General features: G+C 38.7%; 1 protein-coding gene across 4 annotated transcripts in view; it reads right to left on the bottom strand.

Annotated features, from left to right (window-relative positions):
- LOC134542324 (neural-cadherin-like) overlaps window positions 1–22163 on the bottom strand; it is an 865978-nt gene extending 843815 nt beyond the window's left edge. For all 4 annotated transcript variants that reach the window (XM_063386490.1, XM_063386476.1, XM_063386483.1 and 1 more), the window contains exon 1: window positions 21999–22163. The gene's annotated coding sequence lies outside the window, so the exon portion shown is untranslated. The remainder of the gene's footprint in view (window positions 1–21998) is intronic.
- Window positions 22164–22650: the final 487 nt, after the last annotated feature.

Here is a 22650-nt window from a genome sequence, read left to right as displayed (position 1 = left end):
GCAGCCAATCAACATGTGGCGTTTGTCGGAACCTTTTGAGGACTCGGAGCCTCCCTATATGTAGAGGCGTGCATTTTACGCTCATCATACTGCAATAAGGAATGCCTAGGCCATTGGTTTCATCTTTGTAAGTAGCGGCCGTCTGCAAGAGAAGCCATTGCCTTATTTGGCCTGGCTATTCAGGACGAGTTTGTTTCCGCACGGAATGGCTGTTATTCGTCGGTTGACAGCACACATCTACCCGGAAGAAACTCAACCAATCACGAAACACAGCGACGCTACAGTGTTTCAACAAGTACATAGTTTAGAAAACTTTTCGCGAAAAATACAGTGGCCTTGTACTCCCTACTTTTGGAACGAAAATATTTTTTTTCATGGCATAGTTATTTTGTAGCGAATCGCAGTATAAGCTCCCTCATTTGCGTGCGAACTGAGATTCCTCCGCCGATCAGATGCAATGAGAAAAAAAAAGTCACATAATATGGACAAAGTGTACCACTAAAAATTTTTCTTCAATAAATTACAATCTCTAATAAAAAATTAATAGAAACCCGCAAAATTCGCGTTATATTATACCAGGCTATACGCAATACGCATATACACAATTAAATGTCTTTTGTTCATTGGAAGCTGCCACATATTTACCTTCTGCCTGGATTGTATATACTCATTTACCAGAAAAAATCGCTGATTCATATCGCGATAAGATAAAATTCAAATATATATATATATATATATATATATATATATATATATATATATATATATATATATATATATATATATATATACCAGTAAGCTAAATGGCGCGCAATTTTCAGGGAATACTACTGGCCAATAAGAACCCTCAACTAAAGAATTACCAAATCACGGGCTAACAAGTTGAGGCGTCTAAGCAGTCGGCAACCAATGAACATGTGGCATTCGCCCGAGTATACAGATGACTGTGGAGTCTATCCTGAAACGGGAATTTTTCCAGTCCCTACATACAGTTCTATCATATGACTTAGGCATTTTACTTGTTAGTTTATGATCATTTTGGGCTTGACAAACTACCCATGGCTGAAGGAAAATTATATTCGAACGTATAATAATATCAATTACAGCCTGCATTAAAACAATAATAGTCCGGTCAAAATAGACATTTCAAATAACAAAAATTCCGACAGAGCTGAATTTTGGTAGAGACCTTGGGGACACCAGTAGAAATAAAGTGACAAAAATCCCCATAGATCCAATGTGTGCTAGAAAAGTTATTCAAGGTCAAAGGTCAAAATTTTCTGTTCTTTTTTTTCTCAAAAACGGTAAGTTTTATCAAAAATATAGCCCAGACAAAAATTTTAGAATATAAAATTATCTACAAAAATAGCCCTAATACCTTTTTTCCTTAAGAATCACCATTCCTAAGATATCGCCATTCTAAAAGTTGAAAGAGTTCGATACTACACTATATGTACACATTTCCACGCCACCTGTGAGGTAGTGTACTTGGCGCGTTTTTTTAAACGTGGTTTCCGCGGTAGGCCTACTCCACGATCTGTTATGACAGAGTTTGATGTATTTACTGCATGATGATTACTGATTTTGATATTGATATAGGTGATTGATTTAAATTGTAGTTCTGATTTCTGTTAATATTCTAATCTGATTCATATTCTTCAAATTAAACTTCAACAGTCATTTCTTTTTCGATTTCTTCTTCTTCCTCTTCTTCTTGCTTGATGTTCAGAAATTGTTCCACTGGAGATGAATCAGCTGTCTCTTCATCGATATCAAATGAATCTTCGTCTATTGGATTAAATTGAACATTCGAGCAAGACTGGCCTTGGCAATTAGTGCACGATGGTGAACACAACAACCCTACTCTTCTACAGCCACATTTAGCACTACAACCTTTTTTGCAATTGCAAAAAATAGTGTTTAGGAGTTTTTCCGGAGCAGGTGGGAGGATAGTTTGAATCGGTTCCAAAGTATTATCTGTTAATTTCAAACCCCACTCTTCGGGGTTCAGTTGATGTCATGTCTGAACTTGATAGTATACTCGGTACAAGTGTTGATGAGCAGAATCCGATGTTGGAGGTAGACAAGATAGTTGTACTTGTTTCTTGTTCCGTGTATTTTTTACAATAGTTAAATATCCGTACTTGTCGATACAATTAATTTTTTTTGAGCTCCATAAACAGCAAGGAGAAAGCGAATTCCTTTTGTGATTATCGTTTGAGGAGAGTCAATTTCTTCAAATTCTTTAGCGCAATCCATTAAATCCTTTTTCTCAAATAATTTCAATACTTATCTTTTACCCCTTCTTAACATTTCTTATGTAGTATCACAAACGGTTATCGCATGTAAAAATAAAACATGGTTTTGGCATTTTGGATAAGCAGATAAACGTTTTGAAGAATATATTTCTGTTCACTGTTGAGCCTTACCAGGTTTTAAAAAGTAAATAATTTTATCAATTGGAGTCCGTGCAGTAAGAAGTATTAACAAATCATCATCTTCACCAGCCACAACAGTTGTATTTGTTGCATTGAATTGTTCAATTGCTGTTTCAATTATGAGGACATCAGCGTCATTTTTAGCTTTTTTAACTGCAATATTTTCAGTGGTCAGCTTGTCACTCAACATGGAAATGAAACGAGATTTATTATGAATTTTAGCGAGAAACTGTTGTTGGTTTGGTGAAACTATCATAAATTGATCAACGGTAATGTCGGAACATGACGATGTTTTTGTAGTCCGACGACATTGCTCTGCAGCTTTAATGTTTTTTGTTGAGTCACTATAGCCATCAAATACTACCGTCACTCAATGACCATAGTGTCTGCGTAGATACTGAACGTATTTTGCGAAAATGACGTTGAAAGTTTCTTCTCGATCCCACACAACGTGATGTAACAGATATCCTCCATCGATAATGTAAGTAGCGTTCGTAGTATCAACTTCAGCATTGACCGATGGAAAGCAATCGTAAATGGCTGACTTTAGTGTTTTGCACATTACAAGTGCTACGAAGAGTGATAACGGGTAAGGGGTTAATTCATACTCGAAATTTTTTTCAATTTCATCCTCGAACGTCTTGGTGATATTCATGCGTTTAATTAATAATACAGGGTATATAGGTACCTCGTGCCACGTGGACAATAGAGAAAGCAGTTGTTGCTAAAGGCCATGCGGGTAGAAAGGACTGGCTAAGGGACAGTTTATATTGAGTGTATATTATCAGAATTGTATATTTTATACATATAAGAGACACAAATAGGCATTTATACTTATATTAAGTGCCTAACTACGTATTTACGTGGCATTTGTGTGCATATCATGTAGAATCTAACTCCTTCAACTTTTAGAATGGCGATATCTTAGGAATAGTGATTCTTAGAAAAAAAGTATTAAGACCATTTTTTAGGATAATTTTGTAATCTACAACTTTTTTCTGGGCTATATTTTTGATACCTAACTCACCGTTTTTTGAGAAAATTAAAAAAAAAACACAGAAAATTTTGACCTTTGACCTTGAATAACGTGTTTAGCACACATAAGATCTATTGGGACTTTTGGCACTTTATTCCTACTGGTGTACCCAAGGTCTCTACCAAAATTCAGCTCTGTCGGATTTTTATTATTTGATCACTATTTTTATATCTATTTTGACCGGACTATAACGCAAATTTTGTACGTTTCTAGTCAATAGTAGAGATGATAATTTATCGCAAAAATGGTATGCGCCAAGATAGTCAACAATCTACTTTAACTTAATCTTACCGTTGGGTTGGAAAAATATATGTATAATTTTTTACTAGGGGAAATTATTTCAGGATGACTCACGAGCATAGGGTGTAGCTGCACGTGTTTCCTCATTGGCCGAGTCAACTGCTGTTCAAGATTCATTTGCAGGTCCGAGCCAATAAAAATATATTATGTTACAAATAAGGACAAAAGTGTATCAAAGCCTAACAAGCAGTGTGATTTCACCGCAATGAATCACCACATGTAACCATCAATATACTTGTTAATTAACCAACACAAACGTAGCTATAAGTCCTGAAGTTGGCCTGCTTCAAGAAGATGGTTCAGTCGATATATAGATCATCTGATAATGAAGTCATCTTAACAGACCTGCAAAATTCGCGTTATTTTCTGGCCCCAAGGTAGAATTCACATGATTGTACGTAATCAGGACAGTGGTGTTCGCTGATTGGCTAACAGCCACATCGTACCCTCTGCCAATTTTTCTTCATGGTTGGGTCAAATGTCCGCACAGAAAAATGTTTTCTGTACTCTTAATGAAGATTCTATTGGAAACCAGTTGCCAAGAAATAGTTTGTAATACTACAAAAAAGTTATCGTAAATTTGTACAAAACATGGCTATGGTTATTTATGTAATATGCGATTCATTTTTCGAGATAATACTGAATATTCCTTATGAAAACTGACGCATAGTTTTATATTTTAATTGGTGATTCATTCAGGCATAATTATTTTTAACATTAAAAAATATAATCTAATATTAAATAATTATACTTTCTTTTTTTGTATTATGATTATTATATACGTAGTTAATACTGGAAAGACTGGAAAGCTATTTCAGGTGATGGTTTACAAAATAACTTTTAACTATTGGAGGTTCTGGGAAAAAACAAAAAGCATAAATGCCCGGTTAAGAATCTGAACCCAGTATAACTGCGAACACAATTTTTTAGTGATACTGTTGTTTTCATGTAAATGTCCAAATTTACAAATATCTGTAATTTTACGTGAATTATTTCTGTTACATTTACAAAAAAAATTTACTGTGCGTTTGCAAGTTAGTAATTGGTTTCTGGTACTTCAGGGAGTGTAAACGAACACACTAACAACTGCCACATAGAACAAAAGCCCCTATCCACTGTTAGAGCCCTGACCAAGGAACTCAAATGTTTGGAAAGAATTGTTCGGTGCGAGTTATGACGGGGCTGGACGAGATCTGCAGGCCGTCAGGGCAGGTAAAAGGCGGCCTGTAGGCATCTAATGGGAGCTACAGCCTTTCTAAAGTCCAGTTATAAATCACCCAGAAAGACACGATAACCCACCTTCCTCCATCCATCCATCACCCCGGTGCCTCGCGTTGCGGTGTATTTGTAGTTATCGGCTTCCAACGGCGAGATTCATTCCGGCCTCCGTTAGTTATCGAGTTAGAAGTTACACGAACATTAGCGCACGGATCAAAGACTATCGCTTTTTTTTTCTAAAACACGATTTTTCTCCGTAAGTAAAATATCGACGGTTTACTTACACACAACAGTATTCTTATGGACTCATTATTAGAGATTCGGGAATTTTGCGCATTCATTTAGTCGCAAGTTAGAATGCAAATCTTCACACTCTCGCACTGTGTTCATGATTGGACCGCAGATATTAGGACACGCCCCTCTACCACCGTGAGCCAACGACGCCCAGACAGGAGAGAAGGAAGCGAGTCAGGTGGTAACAATTAAAAAGAATAAAAATCTACTCGCTAATAAATCAACCAATGGGAAACCAATTGAGCACGCCTATGACGTTGAATTCTACTCTGAGGACAGACGAATCCTCTTTCCGGGGTCTCTACTTATTATACCAGCTATCATTGCTAAAGATGCTTTTTGTATAATACGATCATGTTCTGTTGTAAATCGGCCACTGGCTGTAGCCTACAGTTCTTGGGTGTACAAAATAAATAAACAGGAAAGGCATAACGATCTCTATTTAAGAAAGAAAGTATTGATGCAGTTCACTAGGGGCAGTGATTTTTCGCAAAACAATCTGATTGCTAACTATATGATATGATATGATATGATATGATATGTCTGAACCAGCACTTTCTCTCTCGTGGTTGGCAGCTGTCTGCAAGAGAAGTCATTCCTAATTTGGCCAGCCATTTAGAAAGTCCTTACTTCCGCAGAGAATTGCTGTAATTTGCGTGCCGATAGTGGATGTGTACCTTAAAATTTTTTTTAGCCAATCACGAAATACAGACGATTCTACAGTATTTTAACGCACACCTGGTCTGGAATTCTTTCCGCGAAAAATCCCTGCCCCTACAGATCACTCAATACGGAACAAATAGCTGTAGCTTATAAGAGCAATTTTACCGTATAATTTTATCTGAACAGCACAAAATTTTCACAATATTTCACCAGCTATTAAAAAGCAAAATATCAACAGTCATGGGGACTGCTGACAGAAATTAATACTTAAAACTTTGGTATAACTGTGTTCTATATTTGAATTTTTTAATTCATTATAGTCTCTTACATATTTTTCTCTTAAATACGTCAGATACTGAGGTAACATTAATGCCATAATGATGATGTTAGTCTGACATCAAATTTTTCACAGTAAGTGGATTTTACATACCGATGACATAGTAATGATCCTCGATTTTATCGATTAAACCAGGCGTCTAATAACAATAATATTTTTTTAATCCCTAGTGATTCAGGTTCGAATCACACTCGGATCCTTTACTTATTTATTTTTTAATAAAATAATGACTAAAAACAGGACACGATTATTGTTATTATGATTACTATTTATGAAATCATAATTATTATTAAATTTTAAATATATAATAAAATAATTCAATGTGACTCAAATACAAAAAAAAATAGTAGAAATGGCGCAACACTCGGAATCCGAACCTAGCATTTTAGTAAGTTTATACAAGCTAGTCGTAAACTACACCTCTACAAATCACAATGCATTCTGTCGAATATTTAAGGGAGAAGGGATAAAAGGTCACGATCACATGTAAAATTGTTATGTACGCAGTTGGCAATAATATAACAGTTGGACTTTATCTTACTGGCTATAAAATATAACCTTTTATTAATTTCTTGTTTTACTTTTCGGAAGATTATTGTAAACAATTAATTTTAAATTAAGAAAATTGAAATTCTTGATTTATATTTTATCGGACGAGGGCTTCAGAAGATTTCATACCGATTTTCTCAGCTCTCTATACCTCGATTTATATGAATATCAGTATGATGTCAGTATGATATCATTTATCCTTACATCATTTTTATTCCCCACAGAATTCAGTGGTATGTCAAAATTACGTAAAAATTCATTACCTAGCTATGACTTACCAGTTATGTCAGACCTAGGTTATGTATTCACTGGGCAATGAATGCACAGTATACACAAATTAAACTTTTCACGTGTTCAATTTAACTTCACTTACTGCTATTACAGCATGTTGGTGACGCGAACTCACAAGATTTTACTCATCCAAAAAGAATCCATATTATATATGTCGAGTATATACAATGTATTAGTGTATATATGCGTATAAATGTACACAGGCCGCTGCGCGTAGTCAGTCTGGTGCAACACGTCACTAGCATATCGGTGACGCGAACCCATAAGTTTTGCCCCTACCAAAAATCGCTCAACGCTGTTTTACCTTCAATAATATTTTTAACTGTGTTTACCAACTAACACTCTTAATCATCACTACTGGAAAAGCTTATAACATTTATAATGTCGCAATACAAGATTTTTGAGACTGGAATCGTACGTACAAATTAAATACATCACGTTACTAACCATAAGGTAGGTCCTAAAAAAATGTTCTCCTCTCCCCCTCTCCAGGAATGGCAATCGGACGCTGGAGCTATCTTCGCTTGTTGAACAAATATTTTTAACACTGGATTCAATAGTGTTGTAAGTAATAATTTTAAGTTTGACATCCCCGCCCTAACGACTTCTACGGGAGTAGCTGGTAAACATACATAACATCTGAACATAAGGTCCACATGAGGGCTCACACTTTAACTAGTTTCCTCTCTCCTGCTGCCAACTACATTACTAACGTCTAATTCGTGAAATAAAGTTTGATTACATTTCTGGAGCACGAGCGTTGCGGAGTGCACGTACTTTGTTGATGTTCAGTTGCATGTAATCATAAAGAAATACACAGCGAAGATACATGTCAGCTATCCTTTGCCATAAAGTTTCACACAGTAACTCAAAAAATAACGTTTAAAAAACAAGATCAAGAATAATCAAGCACTCTGAGGTGAGATCGGCACTTAATTCCGTAAGGCCTTGGATGGAGACCAAGAGATTTAGCGGGTTCAATGTTTTGCGCAAACTATAGACGTGATGGTGTATTTTTCTCTAAACTTGGCCATTCGTTAATTGGTTATCGTTATCGAGAGAAGACAGTCTGGTCTTGACACATGCTATGTGTCAAATCCTTAGATTTCTGTGTACATTTTGATGACCATTTACTCTCTCTTTCCACTGCACGATTTCTGCTACTAGCGCTGTCCTTGTTTCGGTGTGCTCTGTTACCAGATACACCCAACAAGTATAAGCATTTTAGGCACAACTTAATAATGTAATGAAACCTAAAAACACCTTTTTTTATGAAATTTTAGAATAAGAATCTTGTAAATATTTTTTGACAATATGTAATTCATACTTTTAAGAAAACTTAACTGAAAGATGCCTTGGTTTCAACTGTTTTTGCCATTAAATTTTCATTTTTTTTTTTGCTCTGTTTGGCCATAGTACATAATAAATGGATTGTCTTGTTATTAATAGTGACCGATTGCTACAAATAAATTCTCTTAGGAAATAATAACTGGTGTTTAGAATTTATGTTTTTTTTTCTCATAATTTACCCCACTTAATAATAGTCAAAATGCATTATTTTATGGTCTTAAAAAAATCAACATATAGTAAAATTGAAAAAATAAAACTTGTTACAATTATAAATTGTATACAAAATGTCCACCCACTTAGTCCAGTGGCTAGCATGAGGGAGCCAAGGGACCCGGGTTCGATTCCCGGCCGGGGAGGGGATTTTTCAAAACTTATCCATGGTTTCAGGACTAGGTGTTTGTGATGTCACTTTCACCTTCATCCCGCGGAAGGAAATGGCAAACCATCGCGGAATCATCCTGCCTTGGCAAGCATAGGGACGTCACCTGTCAGCACTGGGCGCTCACGTTTTACTCATTACACCCAGTAAGGGATAAAACGACTTATCATTAGGGAATTGAAAAATTCACGGTTTCGATGACCTCTAGAGTAGACTCCCCAGTCTTATGCACACTTGGGTGAGAGTCGCCTGCTCATTAGTCGCTCACTTAATAGATTACTTACCTGAGTGGCCTGTGATTCGGTTACCATATTGATGAGAGTTTGTCATTGTCTCATAGTTAGAGACCGGAAAAATTCGCGGATTCATTTCACGACATGCTAAAATGCATATAATTGTATTTTTTATGCAACTTCTACTATTGGTTCACTGTTAACCTGGAGGACTGTGGGCCAATTATAGACCCTCAGTCAAAGCAGTATCGAATCACGAGTCTCCCAATTGATAAGCCTCACAAGTCAATAGCCAATGAATAGGTGACGTTTTCCCGAGTATGCACAAGATCGTGGAGTCTATCCTGAAGGTCATTGAACCCACGGATTTTTCCAGTGCCTACTTATAGTCCTTCACATAAACTGTGGGCCAATCATAGAAGAAGGTCAAAGGTAAAACTGTTTGAATTCTAGCATAGCAAGAAATAAAACCGCAATTTTCTTCCGGTCTCTACTCATCATCATCATAAAACCAAATAACAATTTAAATGTTAACAGGCCGAGTAGTATCAATCTGGCAACAGTGGGTACCCTTTGCTCTACACTGCAGTCTAAGCGCGCACGGTGTTCGTGTAGTGAGTGGGTGAGGGAGGGGGGGGGGGGGGAGGGGGGGAAAAGCTGCGTCGCGCCGATACGGGACTCGCGTGCACGGGAGGTGTTGCGTGTGGGCGGCCTTGAAGCAGGGCCCGGCGGGCGAGAGGTGTGCAGCGCTCGTGATAACCCGAGTGCGACCGCCGGATTCATGGTGGGATGGAGAGTGGCGGGGGGGGGGGGGGGGGGGGGCGAGGCAGGTCATGCTTCGTGCTCCCCCCCTCCCCCAGGCCATCCTACTTTCTCTCTCTCGCACGCCCTTCTTCCGGCGAGCACTGACGAGGCGCTTCGAAACCCGCGCGAATTTCAGTTTATTCGCACCTTTCACTTGATACTCTACGTTTCCTCCGACGTATTTCAGGCGATATCTTTGGCTGGTTGTGGTTAGTCTCGCTCCATGTCATTGTTTTATATTTACGTTTAACACTGTTTATTTAACTTGTAAACTTGCTCATGTCTTAATTACCATATGATGCAATATAGCCTATGTATTGCATATTTATCACACAATAAGCTTACAAATTTACATTTTCTATGTTTTGGGGGCGTACGGATTATACAACTAAAGCATTCTGGTTTAAAGGCAATGTTACTGGCTACTTCATGATGTTGTTTGAATTTTCCAAATTAAACATTATTTAATTTTACCCACACCTTTTTAAATTCTGAAAGTTTCGAATTTTTTTTACAGCCAAGTAAAAAACATCTTTTTTTCGGGAAGAAATTCAAACCATACGAGGTGTGAACAAAAAATACGTTGAATTAATTTTTATCGCAGCAACTGCTGACGCTACATATATTTAAAGTAACAAGCCCTATAGCCTGATCCGTTTAGATAGTGTCAAGTTTGAACAAGTTGTGACTTGTCAGTTGGCTTCCAGAGCCGGAAGAGTGAGGTCGTGTTTACCGTGTCTGTCGTGCATCACGGATAGACACCCGAAAATTTCACTGATTCGTTAGGCCTCCGTGTAGAATTCAGTCACAGCGAGAACATTTTTATCCTTTTTAATTGGACTTCCTGATTCGCTGACTCCATAAAACAAAAGTGTTGGAGATACCGTCACACTTTTCAACGAATAATTTAACTTAAATAAAAGAAGAATTTTAAATAATTTCAAATTACTGGATCTTCGTAGAAACTACGCTGTGTTTTTACTTCCCCGTTGTACATTTCGTTCTATACAAAGGCAAAACACACACGTGGACAAAATAAGAGAGTTCTTGCTGTAGACTTAATCAGTTATTAAATGTTTTGATAATATACGAAGAATACTTTTTGGATTCATGTTAAAAGTAAGTGAACTCGGTTTCCGTAAATTTACGAAGGCAGTCGTAAATTTTATAAGATCCCTGGATAATATGTAACCAGTGTTCTTCGTGAATTGAAAGCGAAAAATATTACCAGTGTAGAGAAGAAAATTAGTAGAACATTTCTACAAAGTGGTCTATGGTAAGGGACTGGAGAAATTTTTGCGGATTAAAACTCCTCTACGACAGACATTATTAAAGACCTATGCAGACTTCGGCAAATGTCACTTGTTCGTATGTTCAACACTCAAGTTATAAAATTGGCTCAAAAACTCTCCACGTTAACCGTACAAAAATCTCAGAGGCAGTCCTAACTTAGATTGTTTGGATTGTAGCCTATCAAGAAATCAAACCGCGTATTTTTATGGTCGCTACCTATGGTTAAAGATGTGCCGTTTATAGCTTAGCAGTCGCCATTATGACATGGCTGTTTTCCAATTCCAATGGCCGTATCCCTTTTTCTCCACTTCCCCGACTTCATTAGCTAATGCACCTGCAACACTTTCAATGGCTGGACGTTCCCGTGTTTTTTTACGATAACTGAGCAATTACTTTCACTTCCTTCAGCCGTAAAATTTTAACAAATCATGTAAAGAGTTTGATTAAAAATATTAAAATGTAAATATGGACTTAGTATACTTAACGTAAAAAGCATTCATGATATTTTCTGTCAACAAGATAATGCCACACAATCGAAAATCCACTCTCCGAAACAAAAGAAATAACTAAGTACTGGCCACACTCTCTTTATTTCCGATACCAGTTTAAATTACACAAACGTGTGCACAAACAAGTCCAAGTTTTTTTTAGGTAGATTTTGTAGCCGTTACTATGGTGCGACTTCCAGAAAATAAATTTTCTAGTGACAAAATGCGCCGTGTTTGCAGAACTTCATTCAATTAAACATAATCCAGACGCTTAGTGTTCTATCAATCTTAAATACTTTCTCAATTATTTACAATAACTTCAAAAGTGCAAACCAGCCTTGAGAAGCACTTTAGGCCATAATACGTAATATTTTGTCGAGAATAATCTGCAGCCGACGTTTGTAGGTCAAATTCAAACTCATCCTGTATGATATCAACTCGACCACTACCTAAGAATGAGTTGAGATATAAACGCAAAAGGAGTGGACTTGGAAGCACCCCGAAATAATATCCAGATCAGCTCTCGTGAAACCCCAGTATCTTGACCATACACGCGGGGCATCCGAGACCGAATCTAATGAAACACCAATGGAACCCGGATCGCCTTGACGAGAAGAGAGTTATAAACCACCTCATCTCCAATGTCATACTGTTTCCCGGTAACTAAGCATGCAAATGTCTAGTCTCGACAAATGCCAACTGCCTTTCCTTTCGCTGCAAAACAAGTGACATATGCACGTCGGGTACAATGTTGCCAGTACAAAAAAACAGAGGTCGTGAGTACCATCTGGCCCTGGGTTCTGGGTGCGGTGTCCACCATCTTGGATTGTGACGTTACGGCGGCCATCTTGGATGACCTTGACATTTTACCTTGGCTCTGGCGGGCATCTAGGATCCTCCATCTTGCATTCCGACATTTTTATTTTACCCTCATCGGGTTCGAACCGACGACTCCAAGCTCCATTGCGTAAGTGCGTTTTTAATTAAAATTTGATTAAATATTTTTTATACATTTTGTAATTTTTCCCGTTTAAATTGGATAATAATTATGGATTTTCAAGATGGCGGCCATAACGAAAATTAATACGATGACATCGTGATTCAAAATTGCTGAAAGTTCTAAAAAAAATGGTGGAAAACCAAATGGCGGGTGTTTAGTCGTGATTCAAAAAGGCGGAATCCAAGATGAATCCAAGATGGCCGCCAGGGTCAAGGTCATCAAAGATAAAAGCCGTGACGTCACAATCCAATATAGCAAGCAGACACGACACCCAGAACCCAGGGTCAGAAGGAACTATTATATAATACTGTCGAGCTAAAATAATGTCCTCGGCCACGGTCATATAGATAGGTCTGGAAACTTCCCATCCTTTGCCTTGAGATGTCTCGTCAGGCTTAGTGAAGCCCGTGGCGGCCTGCGAACTAACGGCGCTAGTAGTAGGTGTCCGGTTGAGCCCATTATTAATTTTATGTAAAATATACATTTCCTATATAATTTGATATTATGCTTACTTCTACCTTAATTATTGAAATATTTTCCTAGATTACTATTTTCTTCATTCGTATGGGTGCTTGGTAAATGCCTAATCTATACCAATGCCTTCATTATTTCCACATTTGTCAGTTCAGTTAAAGTGGTGGGAGATAATGCCTCGCTCTTGTGTTGCACCTGGTTGTAATGAAGGTTACGGCTCAAACAGTCAAGTTTTTCCGTTTTTCTACATGCCTAAGAACAAAGTTAAAAGAAAAAAATGGCAAGCTGCAATACCAGAAAAATTAAAGTTGAAATCTTACATTCAAAAGAATTGTTGGATATAAAAATCACTTTTGAAAGAATAGCACTAGCTTGGATATTAAAATCCGCAAACGAATATTGACTTTAAAACGCATTTAACATTTAAAACGTGCTTTCTTACGAGAGATTCCAGATTGCTTGGGATCCGCGTTCTCAGCACTTGAACTTTTAACTGACAACTGCCGCAAAGTTACAAGTTATTGCAATACATGTAACCCCTACAAAGCTGTCAAATAAATTAAAAATTATAATCTTTAAGCGACTTTAAAACTAAAACGAGTTTTAAAAATATAGGCCCACTTTTATAAGAAAATCCCTTATAACGCAATGATAATAAGGGGTTCAACTACTACTAGCGCCGTTAGTTCGCAGGCCGCCGCGAGCTTCACAAAGCGCACGGAGAATGAAGGTAAGTTGCCAGTCCTGTCTATATACCGTGTCTTCGACACTGACACGAAATGCGAGCCTTGGGACGCATTTCCCGGAGAAGCGACCATACGGCTCGAGACAGATGTCACAGGGATGAGAATATTTTATGATCTCACCTAGAGACCCTAAAGTAAGTACTTATTTGCCGTTGTTGTCATTGACAAGTAACTCCAAAAACCTGGGGTTTGACCTCACCGGCTCCCAGGGAGAAAATAACTGAGAGATGGAAAGATAGACTTTGCAACTGCGAAGTTAGTGTCGACCACCGGGGGGGGAGTTGTTCCCCACTCATTTCGCCCATCTTCGCCGGCACAGATTCGCACTGTGGGCGTGTTCATCCAGACCATCCTCTGTCTCCTGTATCTCCCCACACTTGATGCATGCAAATTTGCTCCCCGCATTACAGTGCCCAGGGTTTTCCCCGTGTCAATACAGGTTTTACCTGGGCCCAACTTATCTAGTAGTCTAGTGTTAAGAGTGAGGAGAGTTAGTCATGGCATCAATCGCTGCCATGGCTAGTCAATCCCCTCCTAGCACACTATGCATGCGACCCTTCCCTGCATGGCTAATCCCGGCATGTCTAGGCGTATAGGCTTCGGCCTGAGACGCACCTAGGTCGTTCCCTCGCTGCTGCTAAATCCCGGCCCTCTCCGCAACACGGGGTTTAGGTGGGCCATCTCGCGTGGTATGTTCCTGCCACGTCTTCAACTGGGCCACAGTGTTGATAACACACCCCAAAGCAGTCTAAACCAACAACAAACCAATAGCATAGCAAATGAACGGTTATATGGCATGCGCAGGTTATTCAAGACTATGTCTTCTTTCCATGATATCAGCTAATAAACTAATTAGTATTAAGGTTCAATAAACCACATCGTTATTCAGTCTAGCCGACAAGTAGGTACGTTAACATGGGGCTCTAAACTAATCATTACCGGTAAAGTCTAGCGGGAACACTTCTGAGGACTGGACATTTAGGGTCACTTTCTTATTCCTATTGATAGTCTAAACGATAGTGTACTAAACCTTTGAGGCGACACTTGTCTCAAATTTTCGAATTTTCACAATGTTCTTTTAAATTATAAGCTTGCGTTTAGTTTATTTTGTTATCCTAGGGGCACGGAATTTTCGTTAAAAGGATTTTAAGACCAGCTGTGTTAAAGCACTGTAGCATCGTCTGTGTTTCGAGATTGCTTGAGTTTCTTTAGGGGCGCTTAATCACTGTCGAAACACAAATCACAGAACTTTTGTGCGGAAACAAACGCGTCCTGAGTGGCCTGGCCAAATAACGCAATGGATTTTCTTGTATACGGGCGCCAATCACGTGAAATAAACCGCTTGCACTGGCATACCTTATTGCAGTGTAATAAGCATTCAGAATTTTTCGTGAAAATACCTGCCCCTAGTTACCCTTCCTCCCTCCCTCCTTCTTTATGTTCTTTATGGCATGAAAATAGAGGCGTTAGAGATTATATTAAAGTTAATTGGTTTCTAAATTTCTTTTCTTAATTTAGCTTGATTCCCTGCTTTATGCCAGTACGATCATTGGGGAAGGAATGTGACTTACACGCTAAATTAAATCTTACCTTTTTTTTTAATACATTCAAATTCATTAACAGGGATTCAAACCCACGACCTTTCGCATCATCGTTGATTACTCCACTAAGTCACGGAGACATGGTACCGTAGTTAGGAAAAAATAGTGTGAATTTATATTAATAGTAGGCTATATCTCGAAAACTATCGACATAATTACTACAAAAATACTACTTAAATCCAGCATTAAATTAAAACCTAGCCCAAGTACTTACGTATTAGGGACATTGTAATTTCTCGTCATACGTAGAGACCTACAACTAACTGTCTCTGTCATTTACTAATTGTCTTACGGCCTCCGGCTACGTGGGCACACACACGATGTGCATAACTACAGAAAAAACCACGCTATTTAAAAGCTGCTCAGAATATCAGAGTGGTATCTGTTTACGAAAGAATTTAAGAATAAGCTGAGGGCGGCTGAGTAGTTCTGTTTCTGTATTTCATTTTTTAAATGTAGTTTTAGAAGAGTGAAAAAGGGTTAAAATGCGTGTTTTCAGAATGATATTTAGCCATGAAACACTCGGAACAGATTTTGAAAGCACTCGAGGGACTTGCGCTACACCTTTATTTTCATTCCATTTTGTTGTTACTGCTCAAAACTCAAAGTTGCCCTATGCACGACGAGAAGACTGCGCGCCAGTCCACAGTCTTGCGCTTAGAGGCGATACCGCGCTGGAAGCATCAACGAGCGTCGCACTTATCATCCCGCTTCACTAACACAAAAACACCCTCGACAAAGCGGGCCCCCTAAATACCTATATAACGCTGAACATTTACTAACATTTCTATTGGCTCATGGGTCTCCGACGTGCCCTGAAATACAGAAAGCCAATAAGAAAATTACAAAAATTCCGTATGACCTGGTCCAGGTCATTATTTTATTTTGAATTTTAACATGGTTACACTTGAAGACTTTTTTGTGGCTGAAATCCAGTAAAATGGAAATAAATATATATGTAGTGCATATTTTTTTGCATAATTAACTGGAAAAATTGAAATTTTAACATTTTTGTGCAGTAAGAATAAGGAGCACCAAATTGAATAACATACTGAAAATGTTTGGGTTTAAAGGTGGTATTTCTTAAATTTCTTTCAGAAAATGTATGTAGTTTTGTTTAACATTTTAAAATCATAAAAATTCTGAGGATTTGAAAGGGCTATCTAAAATTAAATAATTTTTTCTAAAAGAAATTAAACCACATTACATAGTAGCCAGTAAAATTTACTTTAAACCTAAAAACTTTCTGTGTAGCTATATTCAATTTCATTCTTCTAAACCATTCAGCACAAAAACGTTTAAAATGCCACTGTAACGGCTAAATGTAAAAAGTAGGCGTTTTATATATTTTTTCCATTTTATGAAATTTCAGTCTCTAAAAACGTCGGCAAGTTTAATCGAGTGTAACGTGAATATAAAATTATGACCTGGAATGGGACATACACCATCACGCATTCCGGACTTGTTAGAATGTGACAGCAGCTAATGAAAGAAAGACACTTGCTCGTGTTCAAGCTAATGGAACCTGGCCTGGTAGCACAAAATACCGCGGAGTTTGCAGGTCCATAAGTACGATCACGTCCGACCTGTCTGCTCAGTGGTTAGATAGAGCCTCTAAGGTTCGTTTCCCGACCGGGACGGAGGTTATTCACGTGTAAGAAACTATCCTTCCCGGGTCCAGCCCTGTGTGTTTCATGCCCTTCACATCAGCACTGCGGGAGGCAGAGCACCGTACTTCATTTCCGATAAATGGAACATAAATATTCATGTCAAATTACAGACACTCGTAAATTTGTACGTTTACATGAAAACAACTGTATCACTGCAAAATGGTGTTCGCAGTTATACTGGGTTCGGATTCTTACCCGGGCGTTTATACCTTGTGTTGTCCCAGTACATCCAGTAGTTTAAGTTATTTTTGTAAAACGTTCCCTGAATAGCTTTCCAGTATTAACTGTGCACATAAATATGCATAATAAAACAAAATAAAGTCAAATGTTGAATATTCGATTATAAATTTCATGGTTTAAAAAATATGATTGAATAATACATAAAATTTAAGAAACATTGTATATTTATAAATGTGACAATTTTCGTAATAAAAACGTATTTATAAGAAAAACGTATTTAATACATGCAAAAATATCCATAGCCGCATGTGTTGTACAAAGTTACAATATATTTCTTGTAGTATTCATCACAAACTATTTCTTGTTAACTGTTTTCCCAAGAAATATTTTGAAAAAATATAAAAAAAGAAAAAAAATCAGTGTGGCAAAACACAGCAGTATCACTTTGCAATGACCAGTGGCGGGTACAGTAAATTTTGGGGGGAAATGGGGGGGGGGGGGGGGGGGGGCAATTCCGAAAAATATAAAATATTTAAAAACATGTATTATAAAAACTTTAATTACCTACTATTGACACAAACTCCCTGACATATGGACCTACAGAAGTAGGCTGTAGGTGACGCGGCGTCTTACACAGTTGATATTGCTTGAGTTGTACCAGCTCCTCTTTTTATCACCCAAAAAACATATTTGACTTCAATGATACTGATATTTTCCAAACTTCAGGGATGAACGATATTTCACCACTGTTACACACGCAACCCCCCCCCCCCCTCCCCCCCGAACCAACCACGCAACAGCCACTGGCAATGACAACCTACAAGTAGAGACCGGAAAAATTCGCGATTTCCATTACCTGTAGGATAGACTCCATGATCCTCTATGCACGCGGGAAAATTACTTTTGCTCATTGGCTACTGACTCGCGACACCTGTTAACTGGGACGCTCGTGATTCGATACTTCTTTTGTTGAAAGGTTTTCATTGGCCGAGTGTCATTCAGATAAACTGTGGCCCCATCACTGATGCAGTAAAACGGCAAACGTATTTTGATTCTAGCCTATCACGAAATGAATCCGCGAATTTTTCCGGTCTCTACCTACAAGTTCTCAGCGGCTTCCACCACCGCGTCGTTATCTGAGGTCACCGGACTAGGACACACGAATATTAATGAACCATTATCACCACATGTGTTTACTGGCTGCATCCACGACAGCATATACTACCAATAATAAGGGCACCATGATTTCTCGCAGTCATTCAGCATGAGAGTAGACTTGAAGCGCATATAAAACTGCTTCACGATGATGGTTGGACCGCAGAGGTCTGGAACACACTGAGCCGGCGACAAGCAGGGAGAAACAGTGAGCGAGTCACGCGCTGCTGTCCAAAGGATGAACAGTCTCTGACCTTGGTATGGGCCAGGGAGCTCACGAACCTGGCTTGAGAGCGTACAAAGAAACAAAAACTTTTCTGGACTTTTACCAAAGATTCCTTTGAAAACCAATTGCCAAGAAATTTTTTGTAATACTACAAGCAAAATATTGCAACTTTTTACAACCCATTGCTATGGTTATTTTTTGCATATATGAAATACGTTTTCGAGATGATACTGGTTATTTCTTACGAAAATTGGCCCATAATTTCATATTTTAATTGATGCTTCATTCAACAAAATTTTTTTAAACCATGGAAAATAAGATCGAATATTCAACGACTCGGCTTTATTTTATTATGCTTATTAATGTGCGCAGTTAATACTGGAAAGATATTCAGGAAAAGGTTTGCAAATGACTTTGAACTAAATGCCCGGGCAGTGATACAGCTGTTTTCATGTAAATGAATAAATTTACAAATATCTATAATTTTACATGAATATTTCTATTACATTTACAAAAAAATACAGTTTACTATCTGGGAACACTGTACCGGCTTGAATAAGTCAAATTTTACTCATGTTACACTTTATTTCCCCCCCCCCCCCTTTTTTTTTCATCCGCCTGCAGGAAAATAGTATGAGGCCAAAGAAATAGTTGCAGTCGTACAAGAATCCACGGTTTTGCCGGTGAACACCCAGGGGGTTACCACGGGCACGCACAATGCGTGAAGCCACTGTTATCCAGCCGACGGACTGCTGGTCTGCTCCATGTTCGGGAGACTTCCAAATCAATGGTTGAAGTGTAGTGTTTGCATCGTGGAAATAGTGTGGCTGTGTTTTAAACGGCGAAAAATCTAATTCGAATTTACTAACATTCATCAGGAGTGATCAAATGATTTTTTTTTTATGTGTCGATGGTGGTTAGGTAAAAAGCAACATTAACTACGTCACGGCATGTGGTCCCGACTCCATGTAAACACCTGTTAAGAAACGCAAGGAGCTGCAGGTTTACCAACATCCAGTCCTCCGACCGCACGAGCGAGCACAGCGACGCCCACAACTACACGCAAATCGTTACCGGAGCGACCGCCCGCGCTCGGTCATGCGTAGCGCGCACCGGCCCCGCGTTTGTAAAGGTCGCAGGTTCATTCCCGACCAGTAGCACTTGGTGTGCTGGGGGGGGGGGAGGGGGTGGTTTGGGGGATTGGTGGGATAAGAAGACCGGCCTTATTCCAATTGATTTTTCGCCACCTCATTCCTAGCACACGCACACACACACGTACAGCCCCTTAAGATGCACTTTCAAATTCCTCGCCCATAAAGTTTAACCCCCGATAAATACTGGATTCGTCAAATGAGTCGAGATTACTACGGTAGCGTGGAGGAAAATAAGGTTTTCTGTTCCACGCGGACGCTAATCGATCCACGAGAGAAAAAAAATATATCTCATGGCCGAGTAAATATAGTTATACCTACCGGTCACGTGAAATCTTTCTCCTATGACCTAACCGCCTACACATATGTGAGAATCATTGCTTATCTTGATTTCTTCGCCTTTTAACAATTCTGCTAAGGCTACACTGAACGTCTATGATTTGCATTCGAATAGCTTTACTACAATTCATGAGCATCTCAGGGTTATTCTTGTTTTTTTGTTTGTTTTTTTTAAGACGAATCTATTACGCCATAAATGGGCAGCAGTAGAAAAACCTAGGCATATATTTTGTATAGATCATTTAAAAAATGCTTAAATACATTACATGAATATAAACTCACACAAAACTCTAAAATGAATTATTGCCTATAAAAATATATTCGATCACTTTCGTACCAAAAAATACTGAAACATGGTATAGGCCTACATAATAATGTTCTCAGTCCGTTGACTGCTGGCAAGAATTTGTTTCGAACTATTTCAATAAAAACAATATAGCGGTTTCTATAACTACGTACATAAAAATGAATTTATTCAACACGTACCTCGTTTTAGGCAGCACGTTTACGCATGTGAAGGCTAAGGCAACGGTAGACACCATCTAAGCTAGTGCAAACTGTGAACTTAGTGGTTTAGAGACATCACCAATGATCCTAACACATTGTGTGCTGTTTCAATTAAATTAAAACCACCATTAAATGATTACTTGGTAGGTAGTGTCTTGGCGTAGTCATGTACACGATATTATTCATTTTCTTCCTTACAAAACTAGCCAATAATCTTGTTTGCCTGTATTTAATCCGAATACGAAACAACTTTAATTACAAACTATTCGTTATTTCTTAAGACACTTGTACAAAAGGATGTTTATATACTAAGTCTGACTTGAGTTGTTTGCTTGCATATGTATAATAAATTCGTTTGATGAAATTAAAACTTTCTATAATTTTTAAAAATTTAAGTAACTCAAAACTGTTTTTTTTTTTTTCACATACCTTACAATGGCCATATCGGAGTATCTCCAATGGCCTCTCGCTCAATACAAGTTTGTTTACCTACCGTACTATTAATTAGCCAATACAATAAAACAATTTGTAGTTGGGCTGATACGTATTTCACGCCTGAACATATCAAGTGTGGAGAAAGTTAGCAACCGATTTTCAAGCGAAGAACATATTGTTTTGATATTAAATAATGTTTAATGTTGTTAAATTTGGTTTAGAAACAAATGCAGGCATATCCAACAAGTCACTTAATAATGACCGTTGAAAAACTGCAAGCTTAATCGAAGTTAAAAAATATCGCATGGGCTTGAAATGTTTCATGAGTTAGAACGAAGCCTCAACGGTGAATCGACGATCAGAAGTTTCAGAGCATTCACACGCCAGCATAGAGAGCTACATGCAGCTCGCACAAGATGACGGTATGATCCTGATCCTGTTGGGATAATAAGAGCCCCGTGGAGGCGAGTCGGGGTCACCGCCGCTGTGTGCGTGCGTGCCGCCGTGTTCACGTAAAATCAATAAGTTCCACGAGCACTGCCAACTGAACGAGGGCAAAGTCCTCGTAATATTTTTTTCCCCCGTGGATGGCAGCACGCGCCCCCTTTTGCCGGGACACAAGGAGGGAAGGCGTATCTACTTTCGAAAATAAAATAATTCTAACCGAAGTTTCGTGCAGTCGAACTGCAAATGCGCGGAGCCCCGGCGTGTTTCCGTTGGGTTCCGCGTGAGAAGGAGAGGGGACGAAAGTTCCCCTGACGCTTACATCTCGAACACCGCGTCTTTGAAAAAAAATAAGAATATACATAGAAAATGCTGGCTAGCGATACGCCGTACTTACTGAAGTCAGCAATCCTCACAACTACTTCCTTCTTCACGTCGAAGCACTTGGCTGTGTCCACGTTTTTCAAACTGCGGTGGGTAAAAAAAAAAAGTATATAAACAGTTTCCCCCACAAAGCACCAGCCGTTCCCCAGCCTCGCGTCACCACACTGGCTAGCCTCGAACTCGTAGAGGGGAACTGGCTCTCCGGCTGCCGAACGACCGCGCGTGGCTGTTCCGGGCGGTGGTCGTCCCCCCGTTCTCCCCCCTCCTCGACAACAGGGCAGGAACGAGGCTGTTGCGATGGTCAGACGTTCCCCCCATCGCGTTCGCACGGCACATGCGCGACGCGTCTGAAGCTTTTTCGAAACTCGTCGCGATGAGACCGGGCTGACAGCTGATTGTAACTGTTTCAAATATCATTCAAAACGTATTTTCGTTTTAAAAATAATTAATTCACAAATTCACACAAAGGATATTTTCAGTAGAAAGTTTCCAACGTAACCAGTGGCGGTATTATGGGAAAGACGATAGGGGCGAACTAAAATAAAACTGTACAGAGAATTAGACATAATACTCTCCTTTGAAGTCGGTTCAATTAATTTGGTGTAAAAATGAATTATTTCCTTTTTTTTTTAGTGCTACGTACAGTGTGTAATTTTTTAACTTAG

Source organism: Bacillus rossius, chromosome 1 (genome assembly GCF_032445375.1).
Source record: "Bacillus rossius redtenbacheri isolate Brsri chromosome 1, Brsri_v3, whole genome shotgun sequence".
Lineage (NCBI taxonomy): Eukaryota > Metazoa > Arthropoda > Insecta > Phasmatodea > Bacillidae > Bacillus > Bacillus rossius.
The sequence above is the reverse complement of the archived record's forward strand: the minus strand, read 5'-3'. Positions and strand labels throughout refer to the sequence as shown.